Source organism: Tamandua tetradactyla, chromosome 20 (assembly GCF_023851605.1).
Source record: "Tamandua tetradactyla isolate mTamTet1 chromosome 20, mTamTet1.pri, whole genome shotgun sequence".
NCBI classification, from domain to species: domain Eukaryota; kingdom Metazoa; phylum Chordata; class Mammalia; order Pilosa; family Myrmecophagidae; genus Tamandua; species Tamandua tetradactyla.
This window is the reverse complement of record NC_135346.1, coordinates 35,540,043-35,563,648: the sequence shown is the minus strand read 5'-3', so window position 1 is coordinate 35,563,648 and position 23,606 is coordinate 35,540,043. Positions and strand designations below refer to the sequence as shown.

Here is a 23,606-nt window from a genome sequence, read left to right as displayed (position 1 = left end):
CCAGTGGAATTGGGAGGTTAAATGCAATGGATCCTTCATTTATTCACTCCATGTTGATTAACCACTGCTAGGCCCTGCTTTAGACCCTGAGAATCAGCGGTGAACAAACGAGGTCAAGTCCCTGACATCCTGGAGCTTATCTGGAAGGCAGGTCCACTCAGTTGTGAGCTGTGCCCCAGTTAGTGGAAATGAGATGGATCCACTCATCCTGGCGTGAATGGGTCTCCAGCTGTAGAGTCGAGTGATAGAAGCAAGGTACCAAGCCCAGTGTGGGATGACTCCTTGTATATAAAACTCACATCCTTCATAGGCCAAGTCAGTAAGTCCATCTGTGGATCTGCAAATATAGGAAAAGTTGCTGAGGAGGGTTTGGGGGGATGCAACCCCAAGTGATGGTGTTGTTTCTGGAAAAGGTGGGGGGAGTAGTCCCTCCTTGGGGTAGTGCCTTGTCTAGGGGACTGTAACTTTATCTGTATTTTTTTTTTACAAGGGAAAATATATTCAAATATTGTTCACAGTTTAAAAATATTTTTAAAGTTTGAAATACGCTCAAGTCCAGAGAGAAGGGAAGGACAAAAAGAAATTGGCAGGTTTTGATCTCTAACATGCTTAGGTTCTAATGATCTATCCAACACTAGGAAGCAACTTGATTTAGGGATCAGACGTTTTCAATTAAACAAAATGAGTATTATCACCTGGGTCCAAGCACAAGCCCAGCACTTCCCCACCCCAAGTCATCGTCCACTCCGTGCAGCCCCAGATGCCTCCCTCTTACTTCTTAGAAAGCTGCTTCAGCAGAGCTAAATGGGACACCCAAGAGTTATTTTACAAATGGGGAAACCGAGGCTCAGACACCGGGATATCTTAATTTACCAAGGACTCAGTTCATGGCAGAACCCGAAATACGAACCGGGAAGCAAACCGGCCCTGCCTCCAGATTCTGGGACCCATTTCCCCCTGGAAGCTCCAAGGATGAGTCCTGGCGTCCGGCGCATGCTGAAAGAAGGCCTTGTCAACATGGACGGAGATCAAAGTGGCTGGGGGGTGCTGAAACCTCCTGTCAGGCCCAGCATCTCCGAGGAGATAGGGACGCTTGGGACTGTGCCCCCACCCCCCTCCTCAAGCGCTCTACACTCAAATTCCGAGGGGCTTTGGAATCACTAGACTGTCTCCCGCTCCCAGGAAACCCCAGGCTTCAGTGGAGCCAGGCGACTGGCCATCCGTCATCCTTATCTCCTGGCTCTGGCGGCCCCAGGTCCCTGGCCTGGATGGGCCCAGGGGGCCAGGAGGGGTCCAGGGTGGGGGATGTGGGGAGCTGATAACAAGAAAAGCAGCTGTCCCCTGGGGGAACTTCAAAGTGCCTGGAGCTGAAATTTATGTATAGAGGAGCTGATTGGGGGCCAGAGGGCCATTCACACCACAAATACTTATTGTGCACCTACTGTGTGCCAGACACTGGTGGGGTAGAACCTTATGGGTGCATACGATTTTTGCTGTTTGGTTGCTCTGTCTACCTCAGTGGGCTAAGTCTGCGGGATGGATCAACTCATAAAATCTTTATTTTTAAAGCACCCACTGTGTGCTGGGGGTTTCTGAAGGGCACAGGCTGTGGGAACGGTTAAGTGGTTATGCCCTTTCTGTGGGCAGGGGTTGAGATCTGCTAACACAGTGGTTAAGAGCCCTGGAGTCAAGCAAACCTGGGCAAGTTACTAAATTTCTCAGGTCTCAGCTTTTTTAGCTGTAAAATTGGGATAATAATAGTACCTTTCCCATAGGGTTTAGGGGAAGAAGAAGTGAAAAAAAGAAGTATCTTTCTTCAGTAGGTTCAAAGCTTCACCCAAGCCTGGCAGATGGTCATCTCGCAGCAAAAGCGGTTTTCCTGTGATTGAAGTTGAGTGATGCACTCATCCATTTACTAGGTGCTTATTGAGTAGCTGTATGTTCTGAACAGCTGCTGGACAGGAGGTTGAGCAGGTTGGCCTAGGAGGGTATTGAGAAATCCTTCCTCTCCCTACCATCTCTTCTTGGCAAAAGCCTCAAGGTTGAGACCAAGGAAGATCTTTGAGTCTTGGATTGAAGTCGCCAAGTCCAGTGCCTTCCCCAGCCCCATGAGGGGCCCCTTTTTTAATACCTCTGCTCCCTGGCCCTCCAAGCTCTGCTTTCCCATGCTCACAGCAAGGCCTCACTGCCCCACCCCCAGACAGCTCATGAGGAAGCCCTTCCTTCCGGGGAGCTGGGGTCTGCCTGGCACGATTCCACTGGCCTCTTATCTCTGTTCCCTGGGCCTTACCCAAGCTCTTTGAGTCTCAGTTTATTCATCTATAAAATGGGAATACCAATAGTCCTGCAGGGCTAGTGTGAGGATAAAATGAGATAAAGATTGAAAAGCACTTGGCACAATGTCTGGTACAAGTAATCCTTTAGTAAGTGATAGCCGATAACAATGGACAGAAATGAAATAGTAATAGCCTTTGGGATTGCATTTATAAAATGAAGGGCTATCAAAGTGGTACTTTATGAGACAGGAAGGGGTCCTCAGCTCTCAGGAAACTTAGTTTTGTAAGGGAGAGCACAGAGGATTTCCAAGGATACTTCCCTAGCTCTGAAATTCACATGAACATAAAAGAGAACTTGGAGCTACTGTGCCTCTTCTCCACCCAGTGGAGTCAGTGTCACCACTTCTACTTTCCAGATGAGCAAACTGAAGTTCCTGAAGGCGAAGGGCCCAAGGCCACATGGCGAGGGAAAGCCGGGAATCTCCAAAGCCTGGTCTCCCCTCTCATGTTCCCAGCAAGGCAGCAGGGACAGGGGGGCCCCCGTGGACAGGTGTTAGGGAATCCCCTGAAGGAGTGTCTCTTCTTGCCCTCACTGAGATGCAGGGGCCATGCTGTAAGCAATCACCTGGCTCCTCTCCAGAGCCCTGGGGTGTTATCGGGGCCAGAGGCTGTGACCAGGGAGGGCAGGCCGTAGCTGAACACCAGGCTGCGACCTTCAGGCTGACCTGTCATCTCATTGCGGCACTCTGAGAAGTGACCATCTCTCTTCTTTCTTGTTGCCTTCTCGTGGAAAGCCTCACCTGGCCCACCCTCACCTGCTGCTGGGACTGGCGGCCACCCCCTGGGAAATCCTGCCAGGTCTGGCCAGGCCTCCTGCCTGGTTGCTTGTCAGAGACTCTGCTTCCATTTCCTTCTCTTGGGATCGTATTCTCTGCTCCTCCTGGACTGTATTCCTCAATTCCCCACCCTCTCCCACATCCCACCAAGGCTCTTTCCTCTCCTCGACTCCCCTTCCTCCCCAGGCCACCCTCACCTGGTGGCCTCAGAAGAGCAAGGGGCGGTCCAGAGCCTGAGGTTGCCTTGGAGACGAAGGCAGGAAAAGTCTAAACTGGCTCCCTTGGAGCTGAGAAGAAATTGTCCAGAGCTGGCTTCTCCCACCTTCCAGGGAGCCTCACGCATGTCCCCGGCCTGGATACATTATTAGGTTTTGCCTTAATTGCATTAAAGCAAATGACTATATCCCCTGTGGTTTCGATCAGGTTGGGGATCTGATAATCGATCCTGGCACAGTCTAGACGGGAGTTACTTTGAAGCTGTGGTTAGCAGAAGGAGAACAAACAATTTTTCCAAAGTGGTCACATTAGGCAAATGGGCCGGTGGGTCATCTTTTTGGGAGAGAACGTGGTCTGGCTCCAGGCAGCCTGCTGACTGACTCCCAGGCCCCTGGGCAGGAGCGTGGACTGTACCCCCCAGGAGTGGAGATACCATACATGCTTAGGCCTCCCAGGCTGAAACCTGGTCTAGGTGCCTCCTCCAGGAAGCCACTCCTGACTGCTACCACCTGCTTCAGAGTCAAAAGTTAGGGTAGTTCACTGTGAGACGCCTCATAGAATCCAAACCAGCACGGCATTGCAAAAGGTGGACCCACATCCTGCAAAATTCCTGTTGTTTCAATTTTCTTTCAGGCCTTTGGCTTTCATCCAGAGGAAGGCCTGGTGTAAGCTAGACTGTCTTTAACATTCCCCTGAGGTTTGCCAATCTCCCCTTCTTAACAAAGAGAGCTAATCTAGGACTCTGCAGGGCGAACATACCTAGCTAGATTTTAATAGCATTATTTCCATTTTCATCATATTTCTGTTAGGCAGTCTATTTCAAAAGATATTGGTTCTCTATTTAAGGAAAGTGAACTATTTGTGTTTGAGCACAGCTATGGCAAAAATTCTGAAGGCAGGTTGTAGAATGATGGCTGTTTGGGAGACAGTGATGGGGGAACTCTCACACGCATGCCGCCCACTTGGAGAAATTTGTCTCAAAGAGGTGATCATGACATCAGCTAGTTCCATCCCCCATCCCATATTATCAACAGCCCCTTCCAACCTGAAAAAGTTAGAATGGGTGTAGCCCAAACACCCCCAAAGAGTGGGAGAAAGATCAAAGGTGGTGGTGGAGTTATACAGAGAAGGTAGGGTTTAACAAATATTGATATTTCTTTTAGTCTCTAGTGCCTTAGAGCAGCTAGAAGTAAAAACCTAAAATTGTGAAATTATAACCCATACCAAACTCTGAAATCTGTTCTGCAACTAATTTTTGTGATGTGCTTGGAAATTTATGGCTTTTAGGTATACATGTTTATTTAAAGACAAGGAGGAGTATAACAGAGAAGCTAGGATTTAACAAATGGCTATGACAGCTGAATCATTATAGTGATATTTCTGTTGGTCTCCAGTGTCTTGGGGCAGCTAGAAGAAAAAAACAAAATATTATGGAACTGTAACCCATACCAAACTTTAAAATCTGTTCTATAACTAACTGTTAAAATGTACTTGAAAGTTTATTGCTTTTTTATATATATGCTATATTTCACAACAAAAAAAAGTTAAAAAAAAAAAAAGCGATTGTGATGTAAGCAAAACTCTTCCTACATGACTGTTCATCCCACACTGCTGATAATCGTGAGACTCCAGAAAGAGAACCAAGGGCCCAAGTTGAGGGCCCTGAGCTAAAGCAGTAACAGGTTTCGGCCTTGCAGGCAGTGCCCCGTGGCAGGTGGGCACATACGCACAGGGGTCAGCACATCCAGACTTGAGAGGTATTTGAAGCAAATTACTTGGCCTCTCCAGGACTCAGTTCCCTCAACTGTAAAATGGGAATGATAATAATATCAAACTCGTTTTCATGTTTTTAGGATTAAATGAGGCCAGAGGAACATTTATCACTGTGCTGGTACATGGTAAGCGCCCGGGCAAATGTGAATTTGCTGCGCTCCTCTTTAGATATAATGAAAGGTTGTAGATGAATATTAATGATGTGGAAATACATTTATGACTTGTAAATATGTGAAAATGAAAAAAGCACAATCTGTATTGTAACATACATGCACGTATTCGCGGGTGTGGAAGGACAGACAGGAAATGGAGATGTGGTTACTAAAGAATGGGAAATGGCAGCACTGTGTAAGCTTCATTTGCCCACTCCATCTTCCCTGCCTGAGTGCCAGGGAAAAGCAGAATTGGATCCATCTCTGATAATGATGATAAAAATAAACTAAAATGTGGCATCGATGGAGTGCTGAATGTGATGGTTAGGCGTCAGTTGGCCAGGTGCCAGTTGTCTGGTCAAGCAAGCAGCGGCCTAACCATTACTGCAAGGACATTTCCTGAACTTAAATTATCAGTCAGTTGATTGTATCTGTGGCTGATTGCATCTATGATTAACTAAGGGGAATGTTTTCCACAATGAGAGAACATAATCAGCTGAATTTAATCCAATCAGCTGTGTGTAAGCCAATCAGTTAAAGAACTTTTAAGGGAGAGGTGACAATTTCAGCAGCCAGAAAAGGGAACTTTCATCTCTATTTCAACCAGCCAGCTTCTCCCCGAGAATTTATCAGAAACCTCAATCATTGTTGCCAGCTCACAGCATGCTTTAGGGAATTTGGACTTGTGCATCCCCACAGTTGTGTGAGACACTTTTATAAAATCTCATATTTATAGATATCTTCTGTTGGTTCTATTTCCCTAGAGAATCCTGACTATCCATTTCCTAAGGGCCAGCCACCTCCTAGGCACACTTCACAATACCTATGAAGTGGACACTACTGGTGTTCCTATTTGACAGATGAGGAAACTGAGGCATAGAGGGGCTGAGTAGCACTGCCCCAGGGCTCACAGCCAGAAAGATGTGGACAATGGAGCGAAACCCAGGCTCTAACCATTAGGCAATCCTGCCTCTTGGGCACCTCATTTTACAAGTAAGGATACTGAGATTCGGAGAAGCAAAGCTTTATGACCCAAGGCCTCCCAATAGCACAGTGACAGTAGGAACTAGGAGTTGGGCAACCTCATGTCCAGGCTTCGAGACTTCACAGGGTCCCCTTCAGGCAGCCTGAGTCTGCACAGGCCGCTTGAAGACACCAGTCCTCCCGGACAGTGGGGAAGGCGCCTGGGCCACTGGCGGCCCCGTTCCCCAGCAGCCTGGTGCCGGGAAGTTCAGTTCCTTGGCGAGCAAAGGAACAGCCCATGAAACTCCTGCCCCTTCGGCCCTGGGGCACTATGCCTCGCTCTTAATCCTGTGTAATTTAAGGCAAATGTAATCCATATGGCTCTGATTCATTTACACTTAAATCTTCAAAATATTGTGTTTTAAGAGCTGTTACTTTACAAAGCCTTCAGAACCTGTTAAATAAGATTCGGCTCCCCCATGCCTCCTGCTCACCTCCACCTCCAGTCCAGCCTCCCTGCCCTTCCCCCCCATCACTACTGGCGCTCACACCAGCATCTGGTGTGGTTTAAAAGGAACTCAAAAACTCAGACTTGCAAATTTGCATGGGGGCACAAGGAGACAATTATCAGACTGTTCAGAGCAGCATGGTTTGTAATCCCCCCAAATTGGAATCAATTTAAATGTCCAAGAGCAGGAGAATGCGTGAATAAACTGGTAAATTCATGCAATGTAAAACCATACAGCAGTGAAAACTAATAAGCAAGATCAGCACGTATCAAAATGAATGAATCTCACAAACATAATGTTGAGGAAAAAAAGCAAAACAAGTTGCAGATGGACTCATATGATACCAGCTATATAAAATTATAAAACATGGGAAATTGCACTAGGTATATTGTTCAGAGATACGTGCAGATAGAACCAAGTTCAGAGTCTGAGAAATGCAAATAGGAGCAGGTACACAGAAGGCTTCTGTTAGCCTGGTAATGTTTATTTCTTAAGCAGGCGGTGGGTACATGGGTATCTGTTATATTATGTATACACGTTTATATAATCTTAAAAAAATGCATAATAAAAATTTCAAAAGACCCTAGAACTCAGTGTCAGCAGAAAAAGTTTCCTTATAAATTAAAAGGTTCAGTACCCTCATTTCATAGAAGGGAAGAAAGGAGGTAATTTAATATTTATTAACTACTTGCCAACACACCATCATTTCATTTAAATTCCACACCAACCTGATGTAGTATATGCTATTATTATTTTCATCTTATAGATGAGGAAACGGAGGCTCAGAAAATTCCTCAAGGTCATGCAGCTTGTAAATTGCTAAATCCGAACACAAATTGTGAAATTCTGTCTCTGAAGTTCATACACCAGATCGCATGCTATTGAACCAGGTGTTCGTATTTCATCTTTCCTCAGCACTCTTTGATGTTATTATTATGAATTTCCCAGATGAGGAAACTGAGGCTTGGAGCACTCAAGTTACTTGCTAATGGCTCTTCAGACAGTTAATCTGGAGAAGTCTGAGCCTCCTGATTTCTTACTGTTACCTTCCCTTCTTTTGAAGCTCAATACAATTTGATTACTTCCAATGGGAATGAAGCACCCACCGTTGTGTTGACCAGGGTTGGGACACAGAGTTAAGAGAAGGAGAGAACTTGGCATACATTGGGTCTTGTAGCCAAAGAGGCCAACCTTAGCTCCACTTTCATTCACCACCCACATGCAGTCTCTATCAGGGCCCCAGCAGGAAACAGGTGGCACATCCAAACTGGCTGATCTGTGGAGAGTTTACTAAAAGGACTGTCTGCCAAGTTACAATCAGGGCTTAGCAAACCCCACAAGTTGTAATGCATTACCCTGGGGCTGGCCAGAGCTGGGTGCTGTGATCCAGGTCTGAGGGGAAAAGGGAAGGAGCCATTATCCAACCTAGAGGAACAGTTTTCTGGAGTCGGCTGTCTGATCAGAGCATTTGACGGGGGGACTAAGACAAGTCAGCAGGGAAGGAGGCAGGGCTCTATACCTCACCTCGTGCTCCTCATTTACTCAGATATCATAACAGTATTCGTTCTGGCCAAACCCAATGGGAAACAGGATAAAAGAGATCAGTGATATGGTCCATACATGTCTGTGTCTCAGAGCACCAAGCAGGGTGGAAGGCTGGACAGTGAATCTAGAGGGACACATTCCATAGCAGATGTTGGCTTTTCCTCGGGATTATACAAAATCTGGTCATTTCTTAACCACCTCCACTGCCAGTCTCTGGTCTAAACCATCCCTCCTTGGCTGCATTACTGCATGATAGGCTCCTAGCTGGTCTCTCAGTGTCCTAGATTGAATCGCGTGGGATCTTCCTAGGGTTCTATCTGATAGGGTTCTATCTGATGAGGGCAAATTGAATCAGATAGATTAAGGTGGGCCTTAATCCAATATGACTGGAGTCCTACTAAGTGGAATAAATCTAGAGAGAGACACAGATGACTGAGCTGGGAGAGGAGAAGCCACAGGAAGAGATCAAAGGAGACAGACTGCAATGTGACAGAGGTAGAGATTGATTACCAAAAAGTCTGTGCCAGAATGCCACAGGCTTTGGAGAAAGCATGGTCTGCTGATACCTTGATGTTGGATTTCTTGCCTCCAAAACTGTGAGACCAGAGACCACATATTTCTGTTACTTAAGCCAGCCCGTCTATGGTACTTGTCATAGCACCCTAGCAAACAAAGACACTCAGCTTCTACAGTTTATTCTTAGAAGTCAGAGTGATTCTCATAAATTATAATTTATGTCACTGCTCAAAATCCCCAGAGTATCAGCAAAAGTCCTTGCAAGACACCACAGGGTCCTGCACAACCTGATGTTTCCTCCATCACCCTCGACATCATCTCCCACACGGTTTTTCTCCTCTCCTCACTCTGTTCCAGCCACATTGACCTCCTCACTCGCATTTGAATTCATTAGAAAAGCTCCTGCTTCAGGACCTTCACTTACCTCTCTGCCTGGAAGGCTCTTCTCCCCTCCCTCCTTCCCCTCCATCAAGTTTTAGTTAAGTGTCTCCTGCTCAGTGAGAACCCCTTTTGTAAAATGGCAACTCTCTCTTCCATCTCTCCCTCCATGCTCCCGATCCCTCTTAGCCCTGCTCTAGTAATCTTTTCCCCACAGCACTTGTCACCTTTTAATGTGCTATATAATTTATTTGTTATAGTTATCATCTTTCTCCCCCGCCTCCCCCCCGGTATGCAAGCTTTACAAAGGCAGGTACTTTTTGTTCACTGGTACATTTCCAGCATCTGGAAAATAGGTATTTAATAAATAATTATTCAATGTTTGCTGAATGATTGAAGTGGGGCTGAGAAAAGCTTATGTTTGTGGTTTTCCAATTAGGAATGGTAGAGGATTGGTAGAGCCAGTGAGATTCATGGGTCCTATATGAAGGGAAGGAGAACTCAACCAGTCAACATGTATTTATTGTCCATCTACTAAATACTTATTAAAAGTAATGCTTATAGCAAGAGGCCCCAGATAGTGAAAACAATTTTGAAAAAGAAGACAAAGTTGAAAGTCTCAAACTTCTTGATTTCAAAACTCACTACAAAACTGCAGATATCAAAAGAGTGTGGTACAGCATAAGGATAGACAAGGCTAGAACGATGGAATAGAACTGGGGAGTCCAGAACTAAATCCACACATGTATGGTCAGTTGAATTTCAAGAAGGATGACAAGCACACAGCAATGGGGAAAGAATATTCTCTTTAACAAATGGTGCTAGGAAAGCTAGCTGTCCACAAGGAAATAATAACAATAATAATCATTGATAATAATAATTAATAAAATTAATATAAAATAGATCAAATACCCAAATGTAAGACATAAAGCCATAACACTCTTAGAAAATAATAGAAAGGAAAATTTTCATGACTTTGGATTTGGCAATGATTTCTTAGATATGACATGAAAAGCACAAGCAACAACAAAAATAGATAAATGAACTTCATCCAAATTAAAAACTTTTTGTTCATTAAAAGACTATCAAGGAAGTGAAAAGACAACCTATAGAATAGGAGAGAATAGTTGGAAATCATAGTAATAAGGGTTTAATATCCAGAATACATAAAGAACTCCCACAACTCAACAACAAAAGACAAACAACCCAACTATAAAATGGGCCAAGGACTTGAACAGACATTTCACCAGAGAAGATACACAAATGACCAAGAAGCACATGAGAAGATGCTTAATACATCTTTGGTCACGAGGGGAATTCAAATTAAAACCACAGTAGGGTACCACGCCATACCCTCTAAGAAGGTTATCATTTAAAATACAGAGAGTAACAAGTGCTGAGGAAGATACAGAGAATTTGGAACAGTTGCACATTGCCATTGGGAATGTAAAATGGTTCAGCCACTGTGGAAAACAGATTGGCAGTTCCTCAAAGAGTTGAACCATAGAATTACCATATGACAGGCAATTCCACTTTTAGGTATGTACCCCAAATAACTGACAACAGGGACTAGAACAGATGCTTATATACAATGTTCATAGCAGCATCATTCACAATAACCAAAAGGCGGAAGCAACCTAAGTGTTGACTGACAGATGAATGGATAAACAAAATGTGATATAGCCTAACAATAGGATATTATTTAGCCATAAGAAGATTGAAGTTCCGGTACATGCTACAACACTGATGAACCTGGAAAACATTATGCTAAGTGAAATAAGCCCAACACAAATGAACAAAAATTGTGTGATTCTGTTTATTAGAAATACCTAGAATAGGCAAATTCATAGAAAGAGAAAGTAGATTGGGGGGCTGGGGTAACAGAAGAATAGGGAGTTATAAGGAAATAGTTAGCATTTCCGACTCGGGCAATGAGGGTGTTTTTGTAAAGGATACTGGTAATGGTAGCACAACATTGTAAATGTAATTAATACCACTGAATTGTACACTTAAAAATGATTTCAATGGAAATTTTTTAAAAGTAGCATCTTACCAATAAGTACCAAAGGCCTTAATATTTTGTTTACCCTTTGAGCCAGCAGTTCAACTTTCAAGAGTTTGTCCTAAGAAAATTTTCATAGTTATTGTAAAAAGGTAGCATCAATGAAATTCTTCACAGTGTTGCCTTTAATAATGAAAAAATTTAAACTAAAGTAGGTGTCCCTCAATGACTGAATGGTTAATTCAATAAGGATTAACCAGAAGATGGAATACTAATCATCCATTACATGTATTAATTGACTTGAAAAGTGTTTATGATATCTTGATCAGGGACAAAAGCAGATTATAAACCACTATTATAGTATAATTGTTTTTGTTAAAATTTATATGCCTTTTTAAAGTCTAGACAACTATAACCCCAAATTTATCTTGGTGGGCATTATACAGAGATTTTCTTTATTTTTGTCACAGTTTCCCATATTTGCTTTCATAAACTTGGATTATTCATTTTTTAAAACGCAGTTGACTGAGAAGTAGAATGGTGAATGGTATACATATAATTGGATATTGTGCTGCTACAGAAAGGAATGAAGTCAGGAGGCATGCCACGTTGTGAAGGAACCTTGGGGACATTATGTGATGCAGAATAAGCCAGAAACAAAAGAGGAAATGTTGTACATTCTCGTTTAGAAAATACTCATAAGAAAGTTGGGGCCTAGATTATAAGCTCTTATGGCAGTCACATTTAGTCTGGAGCTGTAATTATTTCTATATTTTGAGAGGCTGTGCTATTCTTTTATAACCTGGCATTTCCCTGGAACTTTGGGTACCTATGTGCTGTCTAAGGCTCAGAGTGGGAATTCTGCCCGTCTGAAGGTCAGCATTGCCACATACAATTGTTAAGTTGTTTTTTAAGACACTGAAAAAGAGATCAGGCTTCAATTAGAGATCAGAACGAAGTTGATCATGTCAGGGCTAAGGTAAATCAGAATATAGGGGTAAGAAGGACCTTGTCTGCATTTTAGAAGTTCACCTACTCTCTGAGACCAAAGGAAGAGAGGTTTATTTTGTCTAAAATCCAAATTTTCTGATGCACCCGATCTATCTCAACCAGTCTGGATAGATCAACCAAAACATAGAGAGCCCAGAATGAGAATGAGGGCTTGTAATTCTATGTAGCTCAATGTAATGCCCAGATACATCCCAGAGTATGTTGAGCAGATAATTAAAAAGTATTGTCAAAGTTCCTTGAGGGATGAGAAAAAAATACGGAACTACTAAACTTTATCACTGGGGAAACTCCTGATACTGTGTCAAACATTAGGGACTCCCAAATCAATAGGCCAAGTCTTTGATCTTGAGCCTTGCTCTTGGGAAATTTATTTACGAAGCAGAGAAGTTAAGTTTACCTATAGTTATGTCTAAGAGTTACTTCCAGAGGACCTCTTTTATTGCTCAGATGTGGCCTCACTCTCTCTAAGTCCAACTCTGCAAGTGAAATCATTATTCTGCCCTCACATAGGACATGACATCCAGGGGTGAACGTCTCCCTGGTAGTATGGGAAACGACTCTCAGGGATGAGCCTGGCCCTGGCACCATGGGATTGACAACACCTTCCTGACCAAAAGGGGGAAAAGAATTGTAACAAATAAGGTATCAGTGGCCAAGAGAGTTCAATAGAATCAAGAGGCTTCTCTGGGGGCTACTCTTACAGAGGCTTCAGCTAGAAATGGCTATTTACCATGTAAATCCCAACCGAAACCATTCCTGTCAACTCTAAAGAACACCTATGGCTATACCAGAGTTTCTACAAAAGTTTCAGACACTAAAATTACTTTCCAGAAAACCACAACCTCCCAATGGGTTCATAGGCTGGATAAGTCCAGGAACCCAGAGGGCCCAGCCTCTCCAAGAACATCAACTAGTTCCATCCCTCTATCCCATATTATCAACAGTTCTTTCTGAGATGAAAAAATTAAAATGGGCATAACCCAAATACCCCTAAAGATTGGGAGAAAGATCAAAGGAGAAGTTGGAGTTACAACAGAGAAGACAGGATTTAACAAATGAGTATGACTGCTGAATCACTACATTGATATTTTGCTTAGTCTCTAGTGTCTTGGAGCAGCTAGAACGAAAAACATGAAATTGTGAAACTGTAACCCATACCAAACTCTGAAATATGTTCTATAACTAAATTGTTGTGGAGTACTTTGAAATTTGTTGTTTTTTAATATACATTATTTTTCACAAGAAAAACAAAGCAGTTATTTATGAGCTCTGGGAAAAATTACATGATTCCTTGGCCTCAGTTTCATCATTTTTGAAATGGAGATAAAGACAGCTTCAGTTCCTCTCCACTTCACATAGCTGCTGAAGTGACCAGAAGGGGTCACAGATAGGAGGGGTTTTGTAAACTGTAAAACAATTGACAAAGCATTGGCCAAAGCTATAAGAGATGAAAAATAATTAAGAAATGGAAGGACTGGAAGGGAAAAGATAAAACTATTTGTAGTGGCTGTGTTCATTGACTTAGAAAAATCAGGAGCATTTTCCAAAAGTCAATAACATTTCTCTATACCATTAATAACCAACCAGAAAATATAATTTAAAAATAAGATATCATTCATAAATGGTACCAAAACTGTAAATAATCTAGTAATTAATTAACTGAAGATACAATGTTAATTAATCTAGCAATAATTATCAAAAGACTACTATGGAAAAAATTTGAAAACTCTGATAAAGGACCCAGAATATGAACAAATTAAGGGAGAAACATTCCATGCTCTTGGATGAGATGATTTAATGGTACAGTCACTGTGGAAAACACTTTTGCAGCTCCTCAAAAGTTCATTCTCTCCAAATTAATCTGTCTATTCAGTTTAATCCTAATCAAAATTCCGATTTTTATTTTTTAGGGAATGTCAAAAACTCATAAAATTTATGTGAATGAATGAATAATATCGACCAGAAAGAGTAAAGAGAGAGGAGCAACCTGCCCTGCCAGATGCTAACGCATATTATAAAACCAAGGTAAAAGTAGTATTGGCATAAGATCAGATAAAAAGATCAATGGAATACAATAAAGAGTTCAGAGGTGATTTCATGTGGGGACTTAATATACATAAAGGTGGTACCCCAAAATCATTAGGGGAGGATGCATGTTTGTTTAGTAGTAAATCTTTTGGAAAAACTGGCTCCATAAGAAGAAAAATAAACCGGATACTATATAGTATTATAATATATATATATTATAATATATAATACTATATTCAAAAACAAAGTTCAGGGTTGCTGCCTGAGAACCAGAGATGGTCGTGCTGCAACCACAGCTTTCACAGATGCACGGCAATGTGCACTGTCATCTCACTTAGTTGAGCAGCTGCTGCCTTTGCACAACTGCTAGCAAGGGCGAAGACCCTTTGCCTGGGCTGGCTGGCCTCAGCAGTTCCCCCTGGTGGAGATGCTGGTGAACCGCAGCAGTGGCAACAGGAGAAACGGGGACTTACCTTCCTCATCCTCTATCCACATGGAGACATGAAGAAGGTTCTTTTAGATGCACAGCATGAATCAGGACAGAGTCTTTAAAGGGGCATTGTGATGGCCCTTCCCCACGGGCCAGATTATGTTTGCTGTGGAAATGGACACCAGGAGGGGACATAACGCTCAGTCGGAAGAAGTTGAAGGAGAGAAAAAAGTCGAGGCTTTGAAGAAAAGTGTGGACTGAGCATCTGACTGGCCCCGTAGACCTGAAAACATCCCACCTAAGGAGTTCCGCTCCAGGCACCCTAAACATTCTGCTTCATTAAGCCTGAGACAAAGTGGAGCCAGGAAGAACGGGGGTGGATTTTCTCTGCAGACTTTCTTAAGGTGTTCATTGCATCTCTCCTTATTTCTCCTGCTTTGGCTTTGGAGCCAGGCATCCATATTGGAAAATGACCGAGCACACCTTCCACCAGCACCTGCTGAGGGAAAGCCCTGGAAATGCGTGTGAGCTGTGAAGTGGTGTTATTGTCATGTTGGCGTATTTGAACTTGAGACCCGTAAGCATGACCTAACCTACTGCCCTATTTTCACATATCTAAGTTTCAGAAACTCTCAAAATTCAGTATTTTATTCAAACTCTGTTGAGGCATTTTTACTAACCTCATTCCCTTTTTTTGACCTGTAAAACACTTGAAACTTTCCTAATAGAATTTAATGTTGTTTTTATAAATTTGCAGGGGTTTCTTTTCTGTAAATGCCACCAGCTGATAATAATTTTGGCAACAATGCTCTTGTCTCCATTTAGTACCACTAGATCTAAACCTGCATCATTCGTGGTATAAATTTTACTCTTGCAAGAAAACTGCCCATCCCTCTCTTATAATGAGATGCGGTTAGCAAATGATACAAAAGCTTTGTTTTGGTTTTTGTCAAGACAAGGGTGAGCGTCCCGATGCTTGAATTTCTAGATATTATAAAAAGAGCAACCAGTACACATTTGCACATTGAAAATGCAACATTACCTTGATTGACGTAAAAATATTTACTATTCTAAATGAAAATTGACTCAGCCAACAGATGATTTTTTAGATGAACCAGTTGTTGAAATCATTGAAATGACTGAGTCAAGGTGACTTAGTTCTTCATCTGTTTAGCTGGTACTTTGTATCATTACATACAGTTTACAATACATGTATACCTTGTAGCTATAAACATTTCGTGCCATTAAAGCACTCATAAAACTGTGAAAAAGTGAACTTCAGATAGATGAAACCACAAATATAAAAGGTAAAGCTGCAAAAATTAATAGAAGACAGTGTGGAAGGACATCTTTGGGATCTTGAGGACAGGTTCTTAAATATACTTCAAAAGCACACATCAGAGAGGGCTTCCAACTTTTGGTAATGGACTGAGCTTCCTGTCAATAACATTATAAAATCTGGACAAAATATAACAAATAACAAACTTTTTGAAGATACTAGAGAGTGACTAAAAGCAGGTAGAAACTGGAGCGCATATAATCCTTGAGAAAAGAAAACCACTTTGGGCGAGATCCACTTTTATCTAGCTTTTTCCCTGGGGGTACTAATCTGTTGCGTGGCTTAAACTGTAGAGCTCAGGCACAAGGAACCCTCCTTGGGCTTGAAGAGTCAGAGGTAGGAGTTCTGGATTCCTAGAACAGCTGGAAATTGGGGGTGGGGGGTGGAGGGATAGTGTGAGGGGCAGAGGAAGGAGCCTCCAAATTGGAGCGTACATTCTGTTCAAAGCCTCAGCCATCTCCTAAACTGCTCATAAGTGGGGAAAGTTTGCAATAAACTCACAGGGAAAACAAAGACTGGGAGGTTGAAAGAGCTGAACAGGAACTTCAGCAGCTGCTCAGCACTAGGAATAAAGCATTTGGAATTTAAGTCCTGCCAAGTTAGGCAGACGTGGCAAACACACTTGGCTTTCCACTGACAATTCAGGAACACCATGCCTTAGGAGTAAAACCAGGTCCCAAGAGTAAAGGCTACAGCCTGGGACAAATGGCAAAACTAAATAGACCTCCCCTTAATGAAGGCTAAGACGAAGTCTCCACGAGATCTAGGGGATCTGCCAGTAATCAAACTTTCTGCTAGAAAAAACCTCAACACACTGTAATCCAGGAGTCTCAGCAGACCCAAAGCACAAAGAAACATCACACCTAGATGCCTCTAGTTGCCAATGACAAAGACAAATCTTAAAATCAACAAAGGGGGTGGGGGAACCCACCACATTATATTTAGAAGGAAAATGATAAGAATAATGGCTGGGCTGACTTCTCATCAGAAACAGTGGAATAACATCTTTAAAGTGTCAAAAAAAATCAACTTAGAATTCTACATTAAGCATGAACGCTTTCTAAAATGAATTTGGCATAAAAGAATTTTTCAGATAAACAAATGCCATAAGAATTCGTTGTCAGCTGACCTGCCCTGTAAGAAATGCTAAGGAAGATCTTCAGGCTAAAGAGAAATAATGGCTGATGAAAATTCAAACCTATAGGAAGGAGTGAATAGCATAAAAAATGGTAAATATAAGAGTTAATATCAAATATATTATTAATTTTCTTGCACAATTTAACATTAAGTTAATAGTTTTAAAGCAAAAATAACTTTTTATAGGATTTATAACTTGTGTAAAGGAAAAACATAATAGTATAAAAGAAGGGAGGGAGTATGAATGGAATATTCTCTTGTAAGATTTTTGCCTTCATGTGAAAGATGTACTATTAAATTTAAGGTAGACTATGATATTTAAGAATGTATATTGTAATCTTTAGAGCAATCGTTAAAAAACAACAACAACAAAAAAAGATACAAAAATATAGCTGAAAAACCACTGGAGGAAATTGGCTGGAATACTAAAAGAATACTCAATTAAACCAAGGAAAGCAGAAAAGAAGGAACAAAAGAACAAAAAACAGAGGCAAACAGAAAATAAATAGCAACATGGTAGAGTAGGATTCCAAAACAGTAGAACTAAACCCAAACATATTGGTAACTACATTGTACATTATAAATGTTCAGTTAAGAGTCAGAGATTGTCAGAATGGTTAAAAAAGCAAAACCACCTATATACTGTTTATAAGAGAGGCACTTTAAATAAAAAAATAGAGACAGGATGAACAAAAAGGATGAAACAGAGATATCACATAAACACTATGCATAAGAAAGCTAATATGACTATATTAACGTCAAAAAATTAGATTTCAAGACAAAGAGTAATATCAGTCATTTCATAATGATGAGAGATTAAATCCATCATGAAGATAGAATAAGCCTAAATGTGTAGCATACATATTATTGCCTTTTAACTTTTTAAATACGTAAAACAAAAAGGAAAGAACCAGGAGGAAGAACTAGACTAGGTTATTTTAATATCCCCTTTTTGGTGACAAATAAAACCAGCAGACAAAAATATCAGTAAGGAAACAGAAGATCTGAATAACATTATCATGCAGATGGACCTAATTGATATTTACAGAGCACTATAGCCAATAATTGCTAAATAAAGATTCTTTGGAAAAACACATTCCACCAAGGCATACCATTTTCTGAGGCATAAAACAAATAACAACAAAGGTCAAAAGACTGGAATTATACTGACCACCACAAAACTCCATTAGAAACAAATAACAATAAGAAAAACAGAAATTCTCTAAAACTTGGAAATTAAGCAATATACTTCAAAACCATGTGTGGGTCAAAAAAAAAAAGCAATCAAAGGAGAAATTAGAAAATAGTTGGAGTATATGATAAGGAGAAATGCACATGAAAATCTGTGGGATGCAGTTATAGTAGTCCTCAGAGGGCTATTTATAGCTTTAAATGCTTGTATTAGAAAAGAAGGTTTAAAGCCAATTATCTAAGCCTCCAATTTAGGAAACCAGAAAAAGAACAAATTAAATGCAACATGTAGAAGACAGGAAATAAATATAAGAACAGAGATCAATGAAATAGAAAAACAACAATAGAGACAAATCAACAAAAGTTATTTAAAAATGATTAGTAAAATTGAAGATATGGATTGAATTGGGTCCCCCCAAGAGAAACGTGGAAGTTCTAGTCCCCAGTGCCTCAGAATGTGACCTTATTTGGAATTAATGGTTGCTACAGATGGAATTATGCAAGTTAGAGTGAGGTGATACCAGAGTAATTCAGTATAGCTCATGTCCTTACAAAAACAGGAAATTTTGACACAGACATATGAGAGTAGAATTCCATGCGACAGCTGAGGCAGAGAACACCCTGGGTTGCCAGCAAACCAGCAGAAGCTACAACAGAAAGAGAACATAGAATTCCATGTTCAAGAAGAAGGCTGGCCGTGCCCACAGCTTGGTTTTTGACTTCTAGCCTTCAGAACTGAGAGACAATAAACTGCCGTTGTCTTTTTTTTTAATTAAAAAATTTTTTATGTGCCACAGTTTATTTATCTATTATGTCTTCTACTGTAAGACATTTAGATTAATTCTGTTTTTCTTCATATTACAAGTAAATCTGTTAGGAACATGCTTTTAACTAAACACATCCATAGAACAAGTCACATTTATTTACCTCTTATGTGCTATTCACCATTCTAGCATTTCATATCTATAACTCAGTTTATTCTCAGAACCACAGTAAAGTAGGTGGTATTTCTCCTGTTTTGCAGAGAAGCAAACTGGAGAGCTAAAGATGTTATCCCTTGCCGAAAGTCATACCTATAATAAGTATGTGAACCAGAACACAAACCCGGAACTCGAGGACCAAATTCTTAAACACTGCATGCATTTTTTTGTTTTTTGTTTGTTTTTAATATTTTTACTGGGAAATATCCGCACACATACAGTCCAACCTTATTATACAACTGATGACACATAATATCATCACCTAGCTGCGCTTTCCTCACCATGATCATTTTTAAAACATTTGCATCACCCCAGAAAAAGAAATAAAAAAAATAAAATAAAGAACTCCTGCATCTGTACCCTTACCCCTCCCTCTCACTGACCCACAGTATTTCAATCTACCCAGTTTTTACCCATTATCTCCCCCTATTATTCATTCATTCCCTATCCTTATTTATTTTTTTTACTCATCCGTCCATACTTCTATTGTTTTTAAGCCATCAAGTTTGTGAAACTTTATTACAGCCGTCCTAAGAAACTGAGACAAACACCTAGCCAGACTGAAAAAGGAAAAGGAGGAAAACCACAAATTATCAACATCAGGGATGACAGAGGAGACATCTGTTCTGATCCTACAGATAGTAAAAGGATAAAAAAGAATATTATAAATCTTATGCCAATAAATTCACAATTAAAATGAAGTAGATGGAAATTGTCTTACCAAACTGGCATAAGAAGAAAAGAAAACCTGAATAGCTCGATATCTATTAAATAAATTAGTTTGTCTATTAAAAATCTTACCATAAAGAAAATTCCAGGTAATAGATGTCATTATTAGTGAAATACATCAAATATTTAAATAAGAAGTAATACCATTCTTATATACATTCTTTCAGAAACTAAAGGAGAGGGGAACACTCTTTTTAGGGTCCAGCGTAATCCTGATATTAAAATCTGACAATGATATAACTAGAAAAAGAAAAAAACGGAACAAGATTTTTCATAAGCATCAACAGAAAAATCCTTAATGAAATTATTGGTGAATCCAAATCAGCAATATTTAAAAAGGATAAAACATCATGACTGAATGGTATTTATTCCAGGAATGCAAAATTGGCTTAACATTCAAAAGGCAATCATCGTGATTCACCACATTAACAAAATAAAAAAGAAAAATCGTAGGATTATTTTAATAGATGATAAAAATTATTTGATAAAATTCAATACCCAATCATGAATTTTTAAAAACTGTTAACACTCTATAATGGTAGAGAACTTTCTCAATCTGATATAGACATCTACACAAAACCTTTAGCCAACAACATGTTAGATATTGAAAAATGGAATGCTTTTCCCCAAAGATTAAGAACAAAGCCAAATATCTCCTTTCACCACTTTTATTCAGCATCAAAGAGGATATTCTAGCCAGTGTAATAAGAAAAAGAAATAAGCGCAAAGATTAGAAAAGAAGTAAAATTATCTTTTTTTCTCACAGATAATATGATTGTGTATGGAAAATCTTAAGACTTCTATACCTTCAGGATGCAAGGCCGATATAAAAATCTATTTTACCTATATAGTAGGACAAACAATTAGAGAGTGAAATTAAAAAAATAATACCTTTTACAATGCCTTCAAAGACATAAAATTCCTAGGAATAAATTTATCAAAATATGCATGACTTCTACTCTACTTTTTTCTTTCTTTTTTTTTTTTTTGGTGCATGGTCTGGGAATCGAACCCGGGTGTCCCGCATGGAAGGCGGGCATTCTAACCACTGAACCACCCGTGCACCCTCATGACTTCTACTCTAAAAACTACAAAAGACTGACAAAAGGGACCAAAGAAATCTAAATAAACAGATATACCATATTTATGGGCTGGAAGACAATATTGCTATTATGTTAATTCTCTCCAAATTTAAGTATAGATGCAGCACACAATCCAACCAAAGTTACACCAGGCTTTCTTGAAGAAACTGACAAATTGATTCTAAACTTTATATGGAAACGTAAAAGACCTTGACTATTCAAATCAACCTTGAAAAAGAAGAACAAAATTGGAGGATTTATTCTACCTCAATTCAGGACTTACCATAAAGCCCCGACTGTCAAGACAATGAGGTAATGGCCTACAGAAAGATAGGCAGGTCAGTGAAACCCAGCAGCGTAGAGAGATAGACCCGTATGTGTGTGCATGTGTGTGTGCATGTGTGTGTATTTATATATAGGCTTATTTTCAACACAGGTTTTAAGGTAATTCAACGGGGAAAGAAAAGACTTCATGATGCCAGAACAATTAGATGTCTGTAAGGAAAAAAAAAAAACAATCTCAAGCCTTACCACACACTATAGCCAAAATTTAATTTGGAATGGACGATATAGCTAAATGTAAACCCAAACAGTCTCTAGAAGGAAACTTACTTTCAAAACCTTGTGGTAGGTGAATATTTCTTAGAGCGGTCCCAATAGGCACAAACTATAAAAGATAAAAATGGATAAATTAGGCTTAAAAAATATAAACTTCTGCTCACCAAAAGACAGCATTAAAAATGACAGGGCAGTGTGATGGTGGCTCAGTGGTAGAATTCTCGCCTGCCATGCTGGAGACCCGGGGTTCAATTCCCGTTGCCTGCCCATGCTAAAAACAAACAAACAACCCATCCAGAAATAAACAGTAAAATATATTAAGAAAAAAAAAAGAGCAAAAAACTTGAACAGACACTGTACAAAAGAGTTATAGAAATGGCCAGTACGCATGTGAAAAAGTTTTCAATATCATTAGACATAAGGGAACAGCAAATTAAAGCCAATATGAGATACTCACTACATATTAGAATGGCTAGAATTAAAAATATGGACAATATTAGGTGTGGCTAGAATGTAGAACAACTGGAACTCGTACGTTTGATTGGAGTGTGAAATACTACAACCACTTTGGAAAACTCTTCGGCAGCTCTTTTAGAGGTAAAATACACTTACCTTATGACCCAGCAAATTTCATTCCTAGGTGTTTACCTGAATACAATTAGGTATACACACACACCCACACACACATATATACATGTAGAAATACAAAAAACACTTGTACATGAAGGTGTGTAGCAGCTTTATCCCTAATTGTCAAAAGCTGGAAGCAGCCCTAATGTCTACAATTAGGTCAACAGATATAAACAAATTCTCACAATATTATACGACTCAGCAATAAAAAAATGAACTATGATACATGCAACACATGAATAAATATGAAAAACACTGATTTATAAAAGAAGCCAGCCACAAAAAACATACATCTGGTTCCATTTATATGAAGTTCTAAAATAGGAAAAACTGAACTGTGATGAAGATTAGAACAGTATTTGCCTTTTGTGGAGGGACTGATTGGTAAAGGTCAATAGGGAACTTTCTGGGGTGATGGGGTATTAGTTTGCTGAATGCTGCCGGAATGCAATATGCCAGAAATGGAATGGATTTTAAAAAGGGAATTTATTAAGTTACAAATTTACAGTTCTAAGGCCATAAGAAATATCCGAACTAAGGCATCCAGAGAAAGATACCTTGACTCAAGAAAGGCTGACGTCTGGCACATGGAAGGCATGTGGCTGGTGTCTGCTGGTCCTTGTTCCAGGTTCCGCTGCTTCCAACTACCGATGTCAGTGGTTTCCTCTCTAAGCATCTGTGGGCCTTCACTTCCCTCCTCCGGGACACGACTCTGGGTGCTGGCTTGCTTAGGATCTCATGGGAAGGCACCTGGTGATGTCTGCTGGGCTCTGCATCTCCAGATGTCCGTGTCTAGGCTCTCTCTTTTGGCACTCCAAGCATCTCCAAATGTTTGCATCTCTGTTGGCTCTGAACTTTCTCCAAACTATGTCCCCTTTTAAAGGACTCCAGTAAACTAATCAAGGCCCATCTTGAATGGGTGGCTTCACATCTCCATGTAATCAAAGGTCACACCTTCAACTGGGTGTGTCACACCTCCATGAAAACAACTCAATAAAAGTTTCCACCCTAAACAAAAGGTCTGTCCCCACAAGACTGGATTAGGAAAGAAATCATGGCTTCTCTGGTGTAACTAACAATTTCAAAGCAGCACAGACGAAATGTTTGTATTTGTATTAAGGTAGTGGTTTCATGGGTATACACATTTGCCATTCAACTGTACCCTTAAACTCTATGCATTTTTGAATGTATATTATAGCTCAATAAAAATAATGTAATGCAAAAAAGCTCTCAGTATAAGGAAAAAGGACATGAAATGTCAAAAACAAGAAGTTAATGAATAACATAGTCATGGTAAACAGATGACAGACTGGAGGAAGATAATC

At 40.3% G+C, this 23,606-nt stretch overlaps 1 pseudogene; it reads left to right on the top strand.

Moving 5' to 3' along the window:
- Nucleotides 1-14,632: 14,632 nt before the first annotated feature.
- LOC143664319 (BCL2/adenovirus E1B 19 kDa protein-interacting protein 3-like pseudogene) lies at nucleotides 14,633-15,138 on the top strand (annotated as a pseudogene).
- The last annotated feature ends 8,468 nt before the right edge of the window (nucleotides 15,139-23,606 follow it).